The 17,953-nt window shown below is 58.0% G+C and overlaps 1 protein-coding gene and 1 long non-coding RNA gene across 9 annotated transcripts in view; one reads left to right on the forward strand and one right to left on the reverse strand.

Annotated features, from left to right (window-relative positions):
- The window catches only part of Tspan18 (tetraspanin 18), a 154,105-nt gene that overhangs the window by 38,234 nt on the left and 97,918 nt on the right, over positions 1-17,953 (reverse strand). For all 8 annotated transcript variants that reach the window (XM_078046182.1, XM_078046180.1, XM_078046175.1 and 5 more), the window contains one exon: positions 10,745-10,860. The gene's annotated coding sequence lies outside the window, so the exon portion shown is untranslated. The remainder of the gene's footprint in view (positions 1-10,744; positions 10,861-17,953) is intronic.
- Positions 12,603-13,663, forward strand: LOC144377044 (uncharacterized). The gene is made up of 2 exons (XR_013437602.1): positions 12,603-13,206; positions 13,526-13,663. It is a non-coding gene; the product is annotated as an uncharacterized LOC144377044 (long non-coding RNA).

Raw genomic sequence — 17,953 nt, forward strand, 5'->3', positions numbered from 1 at the left:
AGGTCCTGGGGTGGGCATCCGAAGCAGGTGTCCCCCTCCCCTGGGGTAGGCACCCCGTGCAGTCCGTCCCCGCCAGGAGGAATGGCGGAGGGAACCCGGATGGTCTGGCCCAGACATCCAGGCTCCTCCAGGGCCGGCCTCCGAGCTCAGCATCTTGAAGGTAGAGGTGGGCAGAGGGGCTGGCTGCACCCTGTGGGTCCCCAGGGTCCCAGAGGAAGGGGCTCCCGGGCAAGGTGCTGGCCTCCCTGCCCTGGGGGCAGCCTGGCACTGCTGGGCTCCTCGCACGCACGAGGGTCAGGGCTGGACCGAATGCTTCTCCCCGAGTCCACGTGTGCAGACTCTGACCGCCAACGTGACGGCATCCGGAGGTGGCAGGTGATGCGGCCGGGAGGGTGGGGCCCTCAAGACAGGATTAGCGCCCTCGTGAGAAGAGGCCCAGGGCCTGCTTCCTCTCCTTCTGCACCACAGAGGGTGCAACAGAAGACCTCGCATGAGCCAGGCCTGATCTTGACCGGCCACCTCCAGGACTGTGGGAGGCGCACGTTCATTGCTCACGGCCCCCAGCCCCAGCTGATGGAGGGTTAGGGTCCGGGGGCAGATACCTCGCATCTGCTCCAGCCTCGAGGAGCCATGAGGCACTTAAGAGAGGGCAGCCCATGGAAGCCCGGGAACCCTCCCCACTGTCCTTCTCATCTCTAAGTCCAGCTCAGACAGGCCTCCTCCAGGACGTCTCCCTGCTCTCCCTCCAGGTTGGTGGTGTGAAAATGGGTGGGACTTACAGGAAGAATTCACCCCAATACAAAGCCGAGTTGTTCCCCAGCGCAGGGGAAATGTAGTGCAGGTGTTAAAGGGTGGATTTGAGATCCCGAGACCCGGGCTGTAAATTCTCGCTCCCTCTGTGTGGCTCAGGGTGAGCGGCTCAACCTCTCTGAGATTCCACGTCAGAGGATGGAACCAAAGATCACCCGTCACCCATAGGCTGGGCCCTCAGCACGCAAAGACCAGAGCTCCTTTGGTCAGTGATAGACAGGGAGCCGCCTGGCCAGGACGATTCGGGCAGGCGTGGGAGGCTCCAGGCGTGGGAGGGGGACAGAGGATTCGGACTGGGCCTGGGCAGGCTGTGGGAGATGGGCAGCCATGGAGGGGGACAGTCCCTGCCCCTCCAGCAGCCCGCCATCAACAGGAGCCCACACACAGTGCACACTTCTGTGCCTATAGTGTCCCCAAAGGCAGCTCTACAGAGACAGAGAGCATATGGGAATATTCTAGAAGCAGACTGTAGAGATGGCTGTGCAACTTTGTAAATTGACTACAAACTACAGGGTCGTATCCGGAACGATCCTTCCTCTCCAAAACTGTTCCTAAAAACCTCAGAAACGGTGGCAACAGAACTGGACTCTGGAAGGGTCAATGCAAGGTGGGGGTGGTGTCCGCGCCCCATGGGAAGTCACGAAGATCAAGGTCACCAGGCCTGGGTCCTTGAGGTCAAAGGTCACTGCTGGTGGTTTTGTTTTTCTTTTAAATACTGGGGGTTGAGCACAGAGGCCTCTACCACTGGGTGACATCCCCAGCCCTTTTAATGTTTTCTTTTGTGACAGAGTCTTGCTCAGTTGCCGAGGCTGGCCTTGAACTTGTGATCCTCCTGGATGACAGGTGTGCACCAAAGCTCTGGAAAGAAAGTCACTGGCCTCAGGACGCACAGCTAGCAGGAGGGGAGGGTTTGAACCCAGGGCCTGTGACAGTAGCCAAGCACTGCCCTCCCGGTCGGTCACGAGCTCCATCACTAAAGCTCTGCATCAGAGGCTAAAGGACCCCCTCCCGGGAGTCAAGGCAGATGACCTCGAAACCCGCCCGTCCAGGTCGTCTGTGACCATCTCCTGTCTTCAGTCAAGTGGGAGACCAAGGCCTGAGCCATCCGAGGGAGGGGACCTGGTGGCCGGGCCTGGCTGGCACCTCCCCAGCCGGAACCACAGCTCCTCCGAGTGCTGGCCACATATCAGCCCTGATTTCTGGTTGGGGACCACGTGACATCTGAATACACACAGGCCGGGGCAGCTCCAAGAGAGGGCACCTCAGCCACCCCGGAGCAGCAGTGGGGCCCGGGGGCAGGCGTGCGGTCCCCAGGTGCTGCCCTCCAGGCCCACGGGTCCTGTCTGGCCCTAGCCAGGGCCGCTCATCTCTGCCCCTCCCTCCTGGGCAGGGCAGGGTCCCCTGGGGTCCAGCTCTGAGGCAGTTTCCCAGGCCCTGCTGGTGGCAGGACTCAGCAGGCTGGGCTCTTTGGAGGCCCCTGCAAAACAGCAGCCCTGGTTCCGGAAGAGCCCTCCCCTCCCCCCTCCCTGATGTGCCTGCGTGGCCCCGGGAGCCGGGGCGGAAAGCTGGGGTCCCCCAGGAAGGGGCCGGGCCGGGCTGGGCTGGGGCTTCCTTTGCTGCCGCCTCCTCTCCATGGGACCCCCAGCCAGGCCCAGGTGGGCAGGCCGGGCCTGTTGACCACACCCGCACCTACACCCCAACTTCACCTGCGGCCCCTCCGACTCAACCTGGTCTCTGGAGTGGGGTGCACTTCTGGGGGCCTCCATGCCAGGCCCCGTTCTCTAAACGCAGCTGGTACCTTAGTCTCCTACGCCCCAAAGAAAGGAAGGGGACCCTGGGGGCGGAATTTCGTGTGCTGGGGGCCACTGAAGGCTTCCCCCAGAGGGACAGCAGAGGACACCAGGGGCCACCCTCCATCAGCTCACTGGAGGGGCATCTGGCAACAGGGCGGGGCTCCTGGTGACCCAGGGTGTCCGCGGGCAGCCTGCCCTCTGCCCGCCCCCACTGGCAGCTCAGCCTGCTCCCCAGAAGACGCCGTCTCCTGCCGGGCCTCACAGTGACTGCAACTGGTTCTGTCCCTCAATGAGCCCTCTGTGGTTCACCTGCAGCCACCGTCCCTGCCGCACCATCGCCCTGCCCCACCATCGTCCCTGCCCCACCATCGTCCCTGCCCCACCACCATCCCTGCCTCACCATCGTCCCTGCCCCACCAGCCGGGAGAGGGCTGCCCCTCCTCTGCAGACACCCTTTCATGGGGGACTCACAGCACAAAGGCCTATTTGTACCCCTCCTCCCCCTCGCCCACTTCTCAGTCCACCCGGGCACCACTCCTGGAATTCCTCTGCTCTATCATGCCCCCGGGACTTTGCACGACTGATCCCCCTGCCAGGAATCCCCCCTCCCCGTCGCACACACAGCCGCCTTTGTCCACCTCTAAGTCACTCAGGAGCACAGCCCCCCCTCCCCCTTCCCAGCGTGGGCTCCCTCCCCCCTACGGAGCTGCGGGGCTGCGCAGTGTGTGAGACACGGTGTCGCCTGCCTTTGTCCTCGGTGGTTCTCAGATTCGGGCGCCATCAGCATCTCCTGGGGGGCTTGTCAAAACCCACCCTCAGGTTCCTGCCCTGCAGGTCAGGGGTTGGGGGGCTCCTGGGAATCAGCATTTCAACCCGTTCCCAGGAGCCTCAGCCGCTGCTCTGAGAACCATGTTTGGTGGCCTATGTCCCCTTTCCTGAGATGGTGGCGAGGCTTGGTCCCATCCCTTGGGGGTTGCTGGTTCCGTGGCCAGAGAGAGGAGCTGGGCCTAGGACGATGGCCCGTCCACCCTCAGGCTCTGGAAACTCCTCCAGGGGCCTTAGGCTGGCACCCTGAAGGGGGAGGGGGAGGGGGCAGAGGCCAAGGCCAGGGGCCAGGGCAGAGAGTGTCTCTGGAGATTCGTAAGAGAACGGGATTTAGGGGGACCCTCGCCAGAAGCTCAGGCACCCTGTTCCCAGAACAGCCCTCCCAAGGTCATGGGGAGACCTGGAGATACAGGAGGAGAGCAGCTGGGGGTCCGGGGCCCCAACTCATGGCCTGTGTGACCAGAGGCCAGGCTGTGCCTGGTTGGCACAGAAACAGCTGCTGACCCTCTGCCCTGCCCTGACCCCAGGTGGCAGAGGAGCCTGTCTGGGCTCCTGTGGGGTCTGGAGTCCAGGAGCCCTTCCCAAAGGTTTGGATCACACAAGGCCACCGAGGCTCCTGTGAGATCTGCAAGGACAGCGAGCCCCCTCTCCAATGTCACCTACCAGGACCCAGGAGGCTGGGGCTGCACGGAACCCTGGGACACTGTGACAGAGAGGGGCTGGCATGTGGCCAGTGTGTGGCGAGCTTGGCACTCCCCGCCTGGCCTGAGTACAGCTCAGCTCGGGCCACCCCCTCCACGGTCCTGTGGTATCCCAGAGAGCACTGGAGACCCTCAGGACTCAGAGCTGAAGTTGCCAGAAGCCAGGCTGTCCCTGGTCCCATGGGACCACTTGGGTACCAGCCCTAAGACTTCTGGTCTGGTCAGCAATATGCCGCCACAGCCACCAGGCTCCTGTCCCTTCTGGACTGAGCACCTGTCTCCTACCCTTAAGGAGGAAGAAAAATAAATTTAGAAAGTCTCCCCGTTGGAGTTTGTCTTGGGGCGCTCCATATTCAAAGTCCTCTGGGGCGGGGGTGGGGGGGCGAGGGAGAGATGGAGGTGGCAGGTGGGGGAGGGGCATTTGTTTTGTAATCTAAATCCTTCCAGATCATTTGAATTTTTAAAGAACATGTATCAGTCTGGTAATAACTTTCCAAAATAATTTTTGTCTTAAAATGGCAAAGCAATCATCCAAACTCCATTTGCAAGAGAGAAGCTTTTGCAACAGATAGCTTACGGGGGGTCATTAAATAGACCATCTCCATTCTTTCCTGAGCGGCAGCCTGGGCCCGGAGCGCTGCGACATGGCTTAGCACCCATTATTTAATTTAAAGCTCATCAAGTTCCATGAGCTGGATGCTATTAGTGCCACCATCTTCTACATGAAAGAATAAACTGCAGGAGACTAAATAACATGCCCAAGGTCATCCTGGCTTGAGCGGGGGCTTGAACTCCCGCCTGCCTGACAGCCGGCCTGTCCATCAGCACACACCAGACTGCCTCCCGCAATGACACAGAAGTTGACAAGCTCCAAAGCCGCTGTCGTGAGTCCATTCTGCTACCTGAAAACTACTGATACCCCCCGAAGCCTAAATCAAATTGTCACAGGAACACAAACCAAGAGATTGGTGTCTGCAGCCAAATTGGCTGAGGGTTGGAAAGCGTGGAGTAGCAGAGCCTGTTCATCTGTCCGTCCATTCGCCAACCCTTGATTGGCAGCCCCACCTGCAGTGCCCGCTCCATGCTGAGGATCGGAAAAGGTGAGATGCCCACAGCCCCCCCAGAAAGGCAAGGCCCATACAGGCTGGACGGGAGGGACCCTGGCACCTGCCAATTTGCTGACTTCATTGTAACTCAGGATGGAAGCGTGCATTGCAAGGAGTGCACGTGAAACACCACGGTGTCACGGTTGCCTGCAGCAGGGCCCCCTCCTCTCCAGAGCACTTAGCGTCCAGAATGCCTGAGGGAACCGCTGGCCATGCACCCCTGGGTCCCCGAAACCGACATGGGTTCTCCAGCATTTTATCAAGGCCGTCGGCCCCAGATGGCAAGAAGGGGCTAAGGAAAGCTCTAGAAGCTGCTGGGCCCAGGGTCCAGCCTGCAGACCTGATAGCAGGGCACGTGGTGTCTTACTCAATAGGATCCTGTTTGGGTGGTTCCACGTCCATTTGGAGACGAAGGGGCTAGGGGGTGTGGCTCCATGATCACCAGGTGTTTTGGGACATGGACCAACAGGCCCTACACACCAGTGACCATCTGGGATGCCTCCTACAGAGTCACAAACGAATTCAACAGCACCAGCAGCATTCGCCACCCCTGAGTGCTGGCACTCTGACAGGCATCTGTTAATCACTTTTCTTATTTAATTCTCCCATTTAATCTTTACCTCAATTCTGTGAGATGTTGACTACTGCTATCCCCAATTTACAGATGAGAAAACTGAGGCTCAGGGCTAGGACTGAACCAGGTCTGACTGGGAGTAGGATGGTTAAAGCTAGCAGGGACCTCGCCCTTCATGTGACAAGTGACAAACTATAATATGCCGAAGTCACTCTAGCATGGCTGGGACAAGGAACCCCGTGCCCAGGGGTCTGCTGCGACGCCTGCTGCTCACCATGCTATAAGTAAAATGGAAAAGCTGAAAAGCCGTGGGATTCTGTAAGTCCCTCCGGCACCTCCCGTCTCTTCTAAAGGGCTCACCTTCAGAAGAAGAGGAAGAGGAAGAGGAGGCGATGCTCAGCTCCAAGCTCTAGTCTAAGGCTGCCTTGAAGACGGCCCTGTGGTCAACCGGAGGCTGCAGGAAGGACAGTGGCTGTCAGGGTCCACTCCCACCTGGCCCAGTCTTTGCCTCCTGGGACTCCGCACAACATCCTCGCCCATACTGTCCCCCCACCAGTGTCCAAAGCCCAGTCCCCACATGCTATGTCCCCTGATTTATCACTACCCCTCCCCCAACCCATCCCCTGGAGTTCCCAAGCCTCTTTCACATCTGTGTCCCCAGCCCCTGGTTCCTCATTTGGGTGGCGGTGCCCCTTGGCAACAAGCTGGGGGCTCTCAGCCCTGGTGCCCAAGTTGCTTCTGGAGGGCAATAGAAAGGATGAGAAAGGACAGTGGCACCTGCCACTTCTCTGTGTGTGTTGCACACCCAGACCAGATACCCAGGGCCACTGCCACCAGTATCTGAGGACTCTAAGTCCCAGACTAGACAAGTCATTCTATTACTTCTGCAGTGTCAGAGGCAGCTGGGGGCTTTTGAAGTTGTGGAAAATAGTTGACTTATAAACCTTGCCCATGGGGGGCCCGGTGCTGATGGACCCCTGGGCGGGGAAGGAAATGGAGACACTCAAAGGCAGGTCCTGCTCTCTGGGGATCTCCTGGAAGAAGGAACCTTTGCAATTTGCTCATCGTCAATTTCCAGCATTTGAACGGAGCCAGGCATGCAGTTGGCGTCCCCGGGCGGTGGACTACAGGAACCATCCCTCCGGGACCAGAGGCTGAGAGCACCATATAAGGCAGGGCGGCGCTGACCGCAGAGCGGTCTGCGTGGTGACTCAGACCTGCGGAGTCCACAGTGGAGACAGAGAGCAGGAGCCCTGGGGCAGGGCCAAGAGGATTGTGGTCAACCCAAACCAAGCAAGGGGCAGATTTTAAAAAGCACGTGGCCACATTGCCTGGGAGCAGCGTTCTAAGCTGTGTTTTGTTTTTATTTTTTTTTCCTCGTTTTCTGCTAAGCAATCATTTTTTTCCCCTAATGAAATAAGCCGCACCCTAAATGCATAACAGACCCGCGGCAGCGGGCACCAGCCAGGCTAGCTCCAGTGGGGACGGCGCCCTCCTCCCCTGGACTGCTGGGCTGGTCGCCTGGGAAAGGTCCCTATCTGAGAGGCATTTAAGCCAAGTAAACCCTAAACAGTCTGCAGAAATCTCCCCCTCCCCCCCCCCCCCCCCCCCCCCCGACACACACCCCGCAGTGAAGGGGCGGCCAGGAGAGAAGGAGGGAAAGGTGCTATGGCGCTCGGAAGCGCAGGATCCTCGGGGAGAAGGGCTTTCTGGGGTAAGCCTTTGGGAGGTGAGGCACAACCTGGGGACAGGCGATGCCTGGTGTGTTCTTAAGCCAGGCTTCTTCCCTCCCCCCTTTGTTCTGCAGCGCGGGATCAGGAGCGCAGGCCAGGCGAGAGCTCTGCCCAGCTCCGCCCCAGCCAGGTCAGGCTTTAGATGCCAGATGCACCCCAAATCAGGCACCTGTCCCAGGAAGGCCAACTCGGGTCGCATGAAACACATGAGGAGGGACAAGTCGGAGCCCCCGTTGCTTCCCGCGCGCTCAGCGTCTGCCCCGCACTGCACTCCTTTGTCCTGGGGAGAACAGCGCCTGGACTTCCCTCCAAGAAACCTCCCGCTCTGCATTCCAGACATTCCCCACGACACGCCCCATCGGCACCAGCCACGCCCCACTAACCTCGTCCGCCAATCAGCACATTCGCCTCCAGGTTTCAATGATTGGTCAGAGATGGTCATGTGACCACGCCAGCCAATGAGCTTCGACTCTGGGACTGTGGTTGAACTCCCGGGAAAGGCTGCTCGCGTACTGCCTGGGGTTAGACTTGGGAGCTGCACAGCTGCCTGGAGCTGCCGGTCTCGGCCGTGCCGCCAAGCGGAGGTGCCCGCCTGGGGACTGAGGCCCACGGGAGAGAAGCAGGGGCATAGATGTGGTGTGACACATCCAATGGGAAATGGCCCTGAATTCAGCACTGATTCGACACCAGTAAACAGACCCTAAATTGCCAATTTATTCGACACCAAGACTAACCTGTCACCTGTCTTACTGACCCTGATGGGCATTGCTTTCTAGTGACACAGCACCTGCCGTCTTGCACAGCCTGTGCCTCCCCTCCCCATCTTAGGACCCATCTTTGGCTCTTTGTTTTTTGAAATATGTTATTTATTCCTAGATGATATAATAGTTGTACATATCCACGGGGGACAGTGTGGGATTCCAAGTCAGGTGTACAACCCCGAACGATCAGATCCGGCAGTTGGCATCTTCATCAGATCATCACCCCAGACGTTATCATTTCTTTATGTCAGAAACATTCAAAATTATGTCAACCATCTATTTTGAAATATGCAGAATTTTTGTCACCCGTAGTTACAAATTTTTGACAAAAGGACTCGGGCAATAATTCACCTGTGCTGTACAAAGTACTTTGACCTTTTGCAGGCAAATTTTGATGTTGTGAAATTCTCACTTTTGCATTAGGTATATATATTTTTCCTTTAAAAAAAAAGTTTTATTTATTTTGAGACACAGTGTCCCTAAGTTGCCCAGGATTTGCGGTCCTCCTGCCCCAGTCTCCTGAGATGTCCCTGGTCCTTGCTTACCTGAACCTGGGGGACTCTTGGACCCTGGGACAGTGCCTGGGCCAGCTGAGCTGCGCTTGCCTCCATCCATCCTCCCAGCTGCTGGGCCCCTCTTGGGAGGCTGTTTGGTGACTAGTGAGATCCCTGCGCCTTGACTGAGAGCCACTCATTCTGTCCCTCTCCTTATTGTCCCAAACATGGACCTTCGGAGGAGACAGACTCGACACCATGAATGTTCATCGGGTCCTGGAATCCAGCCACTCCTGAACTTGGGGCAGGAGGGGCCACCCCAGGGCTCTGGTTCAGTCTCAGAAGAACCAGCCAAAAATGTTTACCGCAGCTCTGGTTAGAACTGCCAACGCTGGAAGCGGCTAATGAGTCCTTCAATAAGCAAGCCCGTGAACAACTGTGGCACATGCGTTGGAATGCCATCCACAATAAAAAGAAACAAGTTATTGGAGGGCACAGAGGTGTCTGTCTGTAATCCCAGTGACTCGGGAGGCTGAGGCAGGAGGGTTGCAAGTTTGAGGCCAGCCTCAGTGACTTAGTGAGGCCCTAAACAACTTGGCAAGACCCTGTCTGAAAATAAAAATAAAAAGGGCTGAGGATGAGACTCAGGGGTGAGAGCCCCTGGGTTCAAATGCTTGTTTCAGACTAAAAAAAAAAAAAAAAAATTAAACAAACTGCCCTACACAGAAAGACACAGAGGAACCTTAAATACATATTTCTAGGTGAAAGAAGCCTGTCTCAAGGCTGTGCACTGTGACTCCAGTCATCTAGACAAGGCAAAATGACAGTGACGGACAAACTGGGTGCCGGGAAGGAACATGGAAGATTGGAAAAAAAAACACCAGGGAACGTCCCACCTGCTGGGCAGAGGAGCCGGGGGTTCACCCCCCTTCTCCATGGACTGTGCGTGGCCAGGAGGTCACCAGCACAAAGACTCTCATTGCCAGCTTCCCATGCAGCAGGGGCACCAAGTGACCACATTCTGGCCACTGGATGTGGCAAATGCATCAGCTTAGAAGAAGGCAGCACCCCCTCCTCTGCTGACATCCCCTCTCTCGTGACCGGGTTGGGGACACCACGGCGGGTCACGTGGACAATAATGGTGGAGCTGCGGACGGAAGGAACCTGGGCCCCAGTGGCTTCCGGGAAAGAATTGCTTTACTTGGGACTTTACTTAGAGAAAACACCCCCTCCCTGTGGCTTCAGAAACTGATATTTGGGGTTTTGTTACGGATGAGCAGTCTCTGATGGCCAGGGACCTCCAGGATGCTCCCAGGGCTCTGCACGGCACAGGAAAACCTCTCAGTCAGTCCGCCAACCCTTAGCGGGCCGGCTTCCTGTGCTGGGGTTCCACCGCGAACAAGGCAGAGGCGGAGTCCACGTCCTAGCTGGGGGCAGGCCATCCACGGGACCATGCTCGCAGGGTGGACTGCCACGTGGGCTCTTGGATTCTTCGCCTGCTGCGCCCTTTTTATCAATCATCTTTTTTTAATATTTATTTTCTAGTTGTACTTGAACACAATCTCTTTTATTTTTTTATGTTTTGTAGTGCTGAGGTCCGCACCCAGGGCCTCCCGCGTGCGAGGCGAGCCCTGTCCGGTGAAGCCCCAACCCCAGCCCTTTGTCCATTAACCCAAACACAAACCCAGGAGGTGAGGCAGTTCCTTCCTAATTTGACTAATGGGTCAGAAGAGACACAGAGAGGTTGAGGAACAGGTCCCGGGACACACTGGTGCTTCCCAAATTTGAGCCTAGGTCTATTAGAGCTCAGAGCCTTAACACTGGGGCCTCCTGCCAACAGGGACGGAAATGGGGCTGTGTCGGAGAATGGAGGTGCCCGCTGGTGGTCGCACTGAGCGGCAATAAAAGTAGCATAAAACCCCTCGCTGACAAGGCCGAGTCCCTTACCTGGTAGATGGCACTGGGAGGTCTTCTAAGGGTCGTGCCTGTGTTTCTAGAATCTTCTTCAAGAGCAGCTCTGCTGGCGGGCTCAGAGCGCGGGTTCCAGCAGGCTCGAGGTGTGCCTGTGGGGAGAAGAGGAGCAGCCATGACTGCCTGGAGGGGTGCTTCACGGGGTTCGGCTCTGCCCAGGGCCCTTCTTCCTGTTTGGAGGCTCCTAGGCCCTGGAGGAGGCTGAGGGAGGAGGCGGAGACCGCAGCAGCCTGGGGTCTGCAGTGGGACAGGGGTCCCACCACATGGGTCCCGGCTGAAGAAACAACCCTAAGACACAGAGACAGACATGAGCCCGTGTGTGCAGGTCCCAGGTGAAAACCAAGTGTCACGGTCACTGCATGGAGCAGAGTGCCCCGCAGAGGTGGGGGCTCAGCACATGCTTCATGATTTGCTTCCACATAAGACAGCACTCGCCATGTCTGCAGCAGCGGGTGCCTGAGGACTGGGGCGGGGCCCACTCCCCAGGAGGGGTGTTCTGGCATTTTCCAAAGAAAGGAAGGGACAGACGCAGGAAAGAGGCGGCTATGAGATGGCTTCAGCAGCAGGAAGGGCCATTCTGGCCAGGTCACCCTGTCACCTGTCCCTGCCACAGCGCCTGGCCCCATCCTGTGTCTCTGAGTCTCTCTGGGCTTCCCCGGCATCTCCCCCTCTCAGACGTGAGGAAGAGGCTCTCCTGGGGACCCCCAGCCCAGGCCCCTAAGAGGCTGAGAAGCAGGTGGTCCCCAGATGAACAGAATGGGGGGGTCTTTGCCTCGGGGGGCTGCACCTGTGGGCCCCGCCCCTGCAGACTGGAGTCCTACAGTCCCCATCCAGCCCACCTGCCACCGCCCTCAGGCGCCCTGGCCTGCCCTGGGCCTCAGAGTCCCTGTCTGTCAACTGGGTGTTGGGAGCCCACCTGGAGCCCCTGCAGCCTCGGGGTCGTCCGAGGCTCCACAGGGCACAGGGAAGGGCTCTCCTGCCACACCCCGTGACACCACAGAGCCCAGGAGGTGCCGTGTCACATGCTGGCTTCCTGGGGGAGGTGGCATGAACATGGAGGGCTCGGGGTGCTGTGGCAGAGACCAGGAGGGAGGACAGGGAGGGTGTTCAGGACCCTGGGAGGAGGCTGGGGACGGGGCGCCCGAGGCCGGTGCTTCACACGGTTTTTACCCCGACAGCGCCGCAGTCTTGCTGACGGAGGGGAAAGTGGGGCTCGGCGAGATCAGCTCAGCGGACGCACAGCTGTGAGAGAGACGGGTTTGAGCCCGCGTGGGGTTTCAGAACAGAAGCTCTTTTGGGTCACTGTGGAATGTGACCATGGAGATTGTTTAAAATGGAATGTGAATCCGGGCGCCGTGGCCCACGCCGGTGATCCCAGCAGCTCAGGAGGCTGAGGCAGGAGGATCTCGAGTTCAAAGCCAGCCTCAGCTAAAAAGCAAGGCGCTAAGCCACTCAGTGGGACCCTGTCTCCAAATAAAAAATGGAAAGGGCCAGGAGGTGGCTCAGGGGTCAGCTCTCCTGGTGACACCCTCCCCCAATGTGAATCAGAGGAACTGAGGTCTGTGTCACAAACGTAGCCCGCAAGGGCGGTTGCCACCGTCTGTGCTGGGGGCTCTCGGGGTGTGAACACGCGCAGTCGTGAACCGAGATGTGTGTCGTCATCAAATGAAGCACCTTTCCCCAACCTGGGCCCCAAATGCCAAAGCCCTGGCCACCCTGCGGCCCAGGACGTTCAGTGCTGAGGCTGTGGGCTGGGTTGTCCCTGGGCCCCACCGCTGACAGGAGAGTGACTCAGCCTGCATGTCCCACCCCATGCTCTCCGCCGTCCCTCGGCTGCCTGTCCACCTGGGGACAGACCCTGAGGATCACGGCTGAGATGCCCAGGGCTGCTGCCAGCCAAGCAGCAGTGAGGGCCCAGCCATGGGCTGGCCGCCTGCGTCCCCACCCCGGGACGGCCGTCCACCTCTCCATGCCTTGGAAGCGTCCGAGCTGCTGAGAAACCCCAGGGGGAGTGCCAGGGTGCCCAGCCCACCCAGCGGTGGTTCCCGGGGCCCAGGGAGCTGTGAGGGAGCCTCGGTCCCTCCTGCCCCTCCCCAGCCTCCGTGTCCCCACGATGAACTGACAGCCTTCTGGCTCCCAGACGGAGCAGTGCTCGGCCCTGGGGTGTCTGGCTCCCAGGTCACGGGCTGCGATTCCGCCAGAGCCGCAGCTAACTTGCCGGGAGCCAGAAGGCCATCAAGCAGCGGAGAGCTGAGGAGGCCCGGGGCCAGCGGATCTCCACAGGAGTGGGCAGGACACAGGGGTTTGACGTTGGAGTCACTGACCAGCAAGGGACGGGAACCCCTAGGAAGAGAGAGGGAGGGGGACAGAGCTGCCGAACGAGAACGTGGGCACAGTCCCCAAGCTCACATTGGGCTGGTCCAGAAGTCACGGAGCCCGTGAGTATCCCTCCTTGGGAAGCATTAATGGAGCACCTGAGGGAAGGGGTGGGCAGGGCCTGGAGGGGGCACGAAGACCGGGGTGTGCCTCCCAGATCTGCCGTGGCCACCGACTCAGTGGCCTTGCCAGGCCTCCCACTTCCCTGAGCCTCAGTTTCCTCCCCGATAAAGTGAACAAAACACAGCCGCCTCCCAGGGACGGGGTCCGACCCCATCAGACGCAGGCAGCACCTGGAGCTCAATGAGCCTGTTTTTTGTTTTTTTGGTAACTGGCTGTGGCTTCTATTCACTAAGATGCCCTTTCCCTCTTGCAAACAAGGACAGTGACGCTCAAGGTCAGATCCCTGGCGAGGATGGGCCAGGCCGGGCCTCAAATCACAGGAGGAGCAGTTATGAGCACATAAACCCGGGATGACTCAGAGAAGAGCCTTGATTTTAAAATATTGTTAAAGGAAAAGGCTGTTTTATGATTTTTGCACGGCGCGCTTATTATTAAACCCCAGCTATAAATGCGAACTAATAAGTAAAATGAGTTAAGTTAATGAAAAAACAAAAAACCCAACCTTGAGGATGGATCCATGGTCCCTAATAGCAGCCCATAAACATAAACATAAAATTTAAAATGAAGAATGGATCGTCGCGCCCAGCGGCTCGGGGAACGCTCCACTTCTCTGCCTGGAAAATAGAATCTATTGATGTTACAGGCTTCTCGTGGCTCACGAGTGGGTCTTGGGGAAGTCGTAAAGGAAGGAATTATTTCCGATTGTTTGCTCACAGAGGATCCTATGTGTTGAATTTAAATCGTCTCCCGTTCCTAATTAGCACCAACCAAATTAGAATCCGAGCGCCGCAGAGCCGCGGAGGCCCGGGAGGCACAAGCAGAGCGACTTGCCTAAGACCACACAGCCCAGGAGGAGCCAGGCTAAGACCAGGACTCTGCATCAAGGACAGGGTCCCGCTCTGGTCACCGAGACCCCAGGGCCGGGTCGTTGAATCCAGTGGATGTGCTGGGGGGCACCAGGGCAGCTTCTGCTCCCAGCTGCTGGGGAAGAGTAACCTCCCCAGGAAGGGAGCTTCCGAGCCAGAAACAGCCAGGGGCGCAGCGGGGAGACTGCAGGCTTCGGGTTGTAGGAAGCAGGGGGCGCCTGGCCAGAAGACAGGGGACACCCTGGGGCCCAGGTCTCCTCTGACAGGGGTGCACACCTGCCCAGGCCCGGGTCAGGTGAGGCTGTACTGTAGGGGTGGGGGTGACGTGAACTCAGCCAGCCCCCCCCCCCCACAGGCCCAGGGACCTCCACGTGGGGCGGGTGCACACGTATGTTGATGTTAAGTCTCAGGCTGCACGTGATCATGAAGCAGATGTTTAATTACCACCCGAGTGTCATTAATCAACGCGGTTCACACACAGCCCGCACCCCATCATTACTTTGCGATTACACCCAAGCGCAATCCTGGATCGCCAAGGACGTGCCATCCCCCAGCCCGCCAGAGGGCAGGTAGAGCGGCCGGGCTGCCTCCCTCTCCTCCCGCCCCGCCCTGCCCTCTGCTCTTAATCTTCGGGGCTGATGTCCCCATCACACAGAGTGGGGAGCCCGATCCCCCGAGGGGCTGCTTCTGCTACCAGGTCAGTTCTGAAGTGAACCCCAGTCGCCCTCCCCTCCCTCTGGGCTCCTCGGCTTGGAAACGCGCGTCTTTCCAGAAACAAAGAGCCCGTGGGTGGGAGGCGGCTCCCCGGGAGCCCACACTGGCCTTGCCCGTGGCCAGCTGGAGATCCCCGGGGCCAGGGGCCTCGGGTGCAAAGACAGAGAGAGTAGCAACGACCCCAGGGCATGCCCAGCCCAGAGGAAGGCCTTGGGGACCCCACGCAGCTCTGATGGCTAGTGCTTTCCCAGAGATGGGTCCTGCCAAAGTCCTCCATTTCCCCAGCTCACGGCACGTTGGCTTCCTTTCCCCTCCCCAAGAGCCTAGTCCCATGGGCCTGGAAACAGCTCCTTACAGTGTCCCTCCCTGCCACCTGCCACCTCCGCGGACCCCACCCCTCCCCAAGCCTCACCCCCTGGCCCTGGCCCACAGCTATGGCTCTACGTGGTCCCCCGCAGCCCCTCCAGCCATCCTGGCCCTGGCCCTGCCACTCTCCTGCTCACCATCGCTGGGCGGCAAGGCCCACCTCCCCCTGTGGTGGGAGAGGAAGCCTGGGGGGTGGGCCTGTAGCAGGGAGCGAGGCCTTCCCAGGAGGCACAGCAGGGCCAGCGGGCAGGGCCAACCCCCAGGACAGCTGCAGGAGCCAAGCAGACTGTCCCTGGCAGAGGAGGGCGAGGAGAGACCGGGAGGGCGGCCAGGGGGAGGCCGCAGGGTCTGGGCTCCCAGGGACCCAGGCAGGACCAAGGCGCATCCTGCGGACGCGGGAGCCCAGGCTCAGTCCTGGGTGGGCAGCAGAAGCCCGGCTCCAGGTGGGCTCTGAAGAGCGGCCACCACCACTAGGACTCGGCTTCCCCTCAGGGCTGGCCAGTGCCCGGCCGCTCCTGCTGGCCTGCGCTCACCCCGGCCTCTGTGAAGAGGCCACTGAGGAGAGAAGCGTCCTTCCTCCCCTCACGTCCCCACACACAGGCCTACGCACACGCGCGCGCACACACACACACACACACACACACACACACACACACACACACTCAGGCACACGCACAGCCCAGCTGGGGTCAGATTGAAGCCTAAAGGTCGAAGGTTAAGCAGCAGGAAAACTTTGCTCTAGCCACAGCTCAGGGGAAGCTTGGCTGTGTGTCCTGGGGAAGGCTAAGTGCCCTCTCTGGGCTTCCACTTTTTCCTCTTTAAAACTGAAAGAGGTATTCAATGAACTTCCCTATGGACGGGTAAAGGTGAGTTGAGGAGGAATATGGCGCCTGAGCCCTGGGACTGAAATGACATGTCTCCAGGACAAAGCCAGCTGGTTCCTGCTGGGACAAGGATCAGGGTCTCCTGCAGGGTGCCTCATTGGTGAGAAGCTAAATTTGAACCCTGACCCACCATTCACTACGTGGCCTTGATCACTTTTTGTGAATCTGAACCTTGGTTTTTCTCATCTGTGAAATGGGGACAATGATGTTCCTCCTTTGCAGAGTTAGATAACAAGACAGGGAGATGCCGAGCACCGTGTCTGGGGCAGAAGGAGCTTCAGGGGGTGGGTTCAAGGGCTGCGCTGCAGCCACAGCTCCGTCCACGTTGAAGGGGGCTTTCTTGGGGAAACCACAGCCATCTTCAGGCCACCAGAGTCCTGGGAAGTGGTTTGTCCTCACCCTGATCCTCCCAGCCCCCTGGCAGGCCCAGCCCTGAAGGGGACAGTCCTGTGTTAAGAGCCACAGCAGAAGGGGCCCCAGAAAACTTCCAGCTGCCAGCAAACTTCTAGCTGCCGGCTGATGATTGGCTCACAGCGGCCCCAGGAACCTCTAGCTGCCAACTGATTGGCTCCTCTGCGGTGATGTTCATTGGGCTGTTTCCCCGCCCTTTCAGACCACGGAGCTGCTCATTGGGGGACTTTTTTGGCTCCGCCCATGAAACCCAGCCAATCGGCCTCAAGAGAGGAGGAGTTGGGGAGGTGGAGAGGCTGGGGTGGGGGTGAGAGGCTTGTGGAAGCCGGTGGTGGCAGTTGGGCTCTGAGGGTTTTTTCCTGAGGAGCTGTTTTGTTTGGCGTTTGTAGTTCTAAAAATAAAGTTAGTTTCTTTTTGACAAGTGGCTCCTGAACTGTGCCCAGCCAGACTGCGGCATTTGGTGGTTCGCATGGGGAACAACTGAGGGTAAGTGATAAGGTAAACTGCTCGCCCCTGAGGGCAGGGCGAGAGGATGGGTAGCCATTCTAAGTTTCCTCTTTTGTTTTGCTTCACTTTTGTTTTAAGTTGCCTGTCCCTGGAGATGAGTGAGACGGAAGAAAAACCGCTCACATCTGAGGAAAAACTATTTGCGTCTGAGGAACAGATAGGGAGAAAGGACGGATGCACACGTCAGGAGGATAGAAAGGCTGATATAATGATTTTGTGTTGTTCCATTTTTGTTTCATTCTGTTTCGGTTTTGTTGGGCGTCATCTTGTTGGGTTGTATTATAGTAGAAATATGAGATCAGAAATTAGTAAAAAACAAACCGAAAGACTGTTAAGTAAATTGTTAGAGGAAGGAGGCATCCCAGTAAAATTAAGAGCAGTCAGGGCATACGTTGATATAATACAAGAATATAGCCCATGGCTTTTTAAGGAGGAGTTGTTAAATACATCACAGTGGGACCATCATGGTGAAGATTTAAAAAGAATAGAAAAGAACAACCCAGGGACTCTGCCAGTTGGCACATTGCCATTGTGGACGTTCGTATCTGGTTTGCTTAGTCCAAAGCCTTCAGTTCAGACAAAGGTAGAGGAAGGAGAAGACATATTGATTCAAGTAAAAGAGAAGGTCTCTCAAGTTAGTCAGAAAGAGGAAAAGATTCAAGTAAAAGAGAAGGTCTCTCGAGCTAGTGAGACAGAGGAAGGAAGTTTAGAGCAGAAAAAGCCATCAGGGGAAAAGTTACAACAGGAGACTGCTACTAACACCTTTCTATCACCAGAGGACGTAAATGTCCAACTAACAAGGCCACCTCCATATGCTGGGATGCCCCTAACCGCTGCAGTTGATAGTTGGGATCCTGAGACAGGACCTCAAATATTAACATGCCCTGAATTTGAGGTAGGAGGGCAGCAAATTCACCATGCTTTAAATTTCAAAACAG

The sequence above is a fragment of the Ictidomys tridecemlineatus genome, chromosome 4, assembly GCF_052094955.1.
Source record: "Ictidomys tridecemlineatus isolate mIctTri1 chromosome 4, mIctTri1.hap1, whole genome shotgun sequence".
Lineage (NCBI taxonomy): Eukaryota > Metazoa > Chordata > Mammalia > Rodentia > Sciuridae > Ictidomys > Ictidomys tridecemlineatus.